Here is a 4,182-nt window from a genome sequence, read left to right on the forward strand (position 1 = left end):
GTTACTCAAATGCTGCTGATAGGCAGCAATTTTTTTGGAGAATTAATCCCAGATTGAAAGTGGCCTCTGTTTGTCCAAGGGCAGGGATCAGAAACATCACAGAGCTAGGAGCCAAGTCCTGCACCAGCTGACAATTGGGTTTCTTCTGTGACCAACCCCCTTCTTTCCCTCATTGCCCTCCACCTACCTCTGTGAGCCCCTCTGAGAACATGGCAAGAATATGCAGAGCTGTTGCTTCAGCCTTATTAGTCTTCCCAGCCCAATACAAAAGATGCCTGGAATATTTATAAGGAAAGAAACTGGGCCTGGCTTGGTGCCCAGAGCACTGGCTGGCACTGCTTCATGTCTGCCCCACTGTATGCTATCTATCTTGTTACTAGCATGGCTTCTGGTGCTCTAGCTTCCTCCAACGTCATTGATCTCTCAGCAGGTGCCTATGCCACATCCATACCCATGTGTGTAAGTAATTAATTAATTTAACCTCACAGCATACCCATGTGGTGTGGCAGTATCATCCTCATTTTGCAGGTAATGATTGACATACCAGAACTAGGGCTAGATTTCAAAACAGATCAGAATCCAAAATTAGGACTGGATTCTCAAGGTCACATCTTCCAGTTAGGCACCAATGCAAGAGAGGCAGGAGAAAATGTTTGGATGCTGGGGGCTGAGCTGCTGGGAAAAAAATCTAGTCCCATGTAAGTCATAGAGGCATCTGGGGTAAAGCTGGAAACTGAATCACTCAGGGGCTTGGGTGCAATAACATTCAATTCCAGTGCCTTGGAAAAGCCTTGCCTGTCATCCTGCCCAGGCTTGGAGCTAGAAGTCAGCTGCAGGCATAGGGCACAGTGTGATTCTTAATTAGCTTGCTGTCAAGGAGGTGCATTTCCAGTATCCTGGCAACCCCAGCAGGACAGCAACATTACAAAAATCTCACTTTAAGCAAAAAGCCTGGGCTAGATCCTGTGCCTCTCCATGAGCTTCCTGTTAAGTATTGCACATCCCAGCTCTTACAGGCATTGACAGGAGTAGAGGGTGCACACCACTTGGCCAGATCAGGTCTTTTATTTTCCAAATGTAATTCACAGTTCTGTGTGTGATGAGACATAATGATGAGGGATCCTCCTTCCAGGAGCTGCCAAGACCCCTGGGCTGAGCAAATTGGCTGCTGAATTCTTTTAAGTTCTCTGTGTTGATAATAAACCCATCCAGCAGCCCCTCCTTCACAAAGATCAGGACAGTGCTGTGCTGTCTGCCTTTCTTGCGGCCTTGGCTGTCTGCCTTGGGGAGATGTCATATGAGATGCTGCTCTGATGGGCGTAATGAGTCCAGGGAGCAAGGAGTAGGGGGAGGAAGTTAAGAACAAAAAAGGATTTGTTTCTGCAGCTCCAACATCTTCAGTGAATGTTTATGCTTACTTGGCACCCCAGGTCTCGGAGTAGTGTTCCAGAGGAGAAAGACTCTCCTCTAAGTGCTTCTATTGCATAAGAGAAGGTGGGAGGAGGGGTGTACAGACCCTGCATATCAGCTTGCTGTCCTTGAGCAGAGAACCTGATCTCCCCCTGGTGACTCCCCTTTGCAGAGATTGAGAGGGAATCCAGTTTGACAAGTGAAGCTCTAGACATTGATAATAAGGGAACACTGTGGTATTACTTCCTCCTGGAGCTTTGGAGGAATCAGGGACCCTGACCCCTTTTCCTTCTTGAACTCTGCCCAGTTCAGTCCAGTTCTCTGATGGCTTCATGTAATGCCTTAGAAGTGGCAGTGACTGCTACCATGCTGTCCTGCTGCTGTCCTGGGAAAATGGTGACGGTCAAATCTCAGCCTGCTCACAACCAGAACCTTGGACTCGATCCAGATTCCATGGAGTTTGGCTGGCCCCTGCCCCTCCAGAGGGGAGCTGGCTGCTGTGCATAGGTTGAGCCCTAGATTCCTATATGTTGGGTAGGGGTAAATCCCAGACCAGCCTTCCCAGATAGACCTGCAAGACAAAGGCAAGTCTCTTGATGGAGCAGGATGGCAAAGCACTCTCTGCCATATGTCTGAGCTCAAATAAGAGGGGAGAGGGGTTGCTCATGGATGATTCTTGTGGCCCAAGGAGATAATTCCTGACTGGATTTCCGTGGCAGTTTAAAATTAATTCAGTCTGGCTGCTGGTTTGCTCCCCAAGCTGCTCCTTCAAGATCCTGCATAGCTATAATTGGCAGTTAAGACAGCAGGCCTATCACTAGGGGTTTAGCAGCTAATCCCCTTGGGCCCGGCAGAAGAGCCCACTTTAATCTAGCTATATTGGCTTAGGCTTTTCTTATTAAACTTCCCTTTGGCTGCTGGCAGATGCTAGCAAGCAGCACAACCAATGGCAAAGGGCTCTCCTTTCCAAGGAGAGTGCAGTCACAGACTGGGGAAGGGGAAGAGACCTGGCCCAGGGTATCCATGAGGTTCTGGGCCAGCAGGGCCTCCTCCAAGTCCAAGGACAGCATTTGGGGCAGTCTTAAGAGGCCAAGTCCTTGGCTGTATTCCGTTTTGGTAGGATCTTTCCAAATGCAGGCCCCATGTTGTACAACTAAAGTAACTGGTCATGGTTGGGCTGAGATGCATCAGCTGTGGGGGAGTGCAAGAACTTAGGCATGGAAAAGAGGGACTTTTATAACTAAGGACCTACTGAGATTGGATTTTGTGGAGTTCACAAAAAAAAAATAATCACATCAGGAAAAAAGAAGAAACCTCACTGAAAATAAAGTGCCAGCTGTCCTCAGAGTGCTGCAACAGCCCGCTGGGGCAGAGAAGGGGACTGCTGGCTTGAAGGGCTGCTGGCAAGGTGGCTGCCACCCCCACACCTCACTGCTGATTGGCTGTCATTTGGCCCCACCCTTCTCCAATTGGCAATCGGGGTGGGGCCACATGATGGCCAACACTTACAGCCAATCAGCAGTGAGGAATGGGGCCGCCAGGACCTCTTGGCCAATCAGAGGCATGAGGTAGTGTGCTGTATTCTGCCTACAAAATGGCTGTAGGGCCTGTGATTTTTGCGGGCAGCCATAGCAAGTTCAGTGGGTCCCTGTTTATAACTGGAAGGAGAGCTGATCCTGATGGGTGATGTTTTAGAGGCAGATAATTTAGCTTGCATTCCCTCTGCCCTTTCTGCATGTGGTGGGCCAGGACTTGGGCTCTTGGTGCAGTAATTACTACCCTATGGAAGAGGCAATGCATGGTCAAACAGGAAAGTGTGAGAGCACAAGAACGACCCCCAACTCAAAGTCTTTTGACACAAAAATCTCCAAGCAAAGAGGTCAGATCAGACTTGAATGATATGTGCCAGCACCTACTTGCATTTGAGGAAGTCAAGTGGGTTTCTGCACTGCTATTACATCCCATGCTTCAGCCAGTCTCCAGCTGTCAAGATAAGGATAGATGCATCTGTGGATGGATAGATAACATCTCCCTGCTGAGAGAGACTATACCAAGGGTGAGCAAAATATGGCCTACAGGCCAGATCCAGCCCACCAGGCAATTCTATTCAGCCCATAGAGCCCCTAAAAATTTAGAAAATATTTATCTGCTCCTGGCTGCCTGTCAGAGATGACAGAAGTCAGGGGCAGTAGGACCCAGGGGGAGCCAGCAGCAGGATGCAGCAGGCCAGCCCCACCCCACCCCACCCCCAGCCATTTCCCTGCCTTCCTGTTCCCTCACCATGTGGCTCCCAGTTGCATTGCCAAACTGTGGGAACACAGCACCCACGCCAGTACTCGTGTGTGTGTGTGGGGGGGCGAGTCCCACACCACACCATACACATGTACCCACATCCCTCCCTCACACTGCCATACATACAGACCCCCCACACCCACACCCCAGGCACCCTCCACTCATGCACAGCCCCTCCACAAACCCCATTCCCCACACAACTTGCCCCACAGCCCACATACCCCTACAAACCTATACCCACCCACCCCCACAATATACAAGAGTGAGACTTCATTTTAAGCTATTATATACAATCACCTCTATGTACACTACACAAACATGTAAACAAAAACATTTTTAAAATCAAATTAATGAATGTTTTAGAATATAATTTGGTATTTTTCTGGTTCCAAGATGGCAAAAACCCCTTGCTGAAAGGAGTACATTCAGGGGGCAAGGGAAGGACTTCTGGTAACAAAGGTCAGGGGTTAGGAGGCAGGA

The 4,182-nt window shown here is 49.3% G+C and overlaps 1 long non-coding RNA gene across 1 annotated transcript in view; it reads left to right on the plus strand.

Annotated features, from left to right (window-relative positions):
• LOC109294615 overlaps positions 1-2,159 on the plus strand; it is a 22,843-nt gene extending 20,684 nt beyond the window's left edge. Inside the window, exon 3 of the long non-coding RNA XR_002096584.1 lies at positions 2,146-2,159. This is a non-coding gene — a long non-coding RNA (uncharacterized LOC109294615). The remainder of the gene's footprint in view (positions 1-2,145) is intronic.
• The last annotated feature ends 2,023 nt before the right edge of the window (positions 2,160-4,182 follow it).

Source organism: Gavialis gangeticus, unplaced genomic scaffold, assembly GCF_001723915.1.
Source record: "Gavialis gangeticus isolate Ggan-Ray unplaced genomic scaffold, GavGan_comp1, whole genome shotgun sequence".
Lineage (NCBI taxonomy): Eukaryota > Metazoa > Chordata > Crocodylia > Gavialidae > Gavialis > Gavialis gangeticus.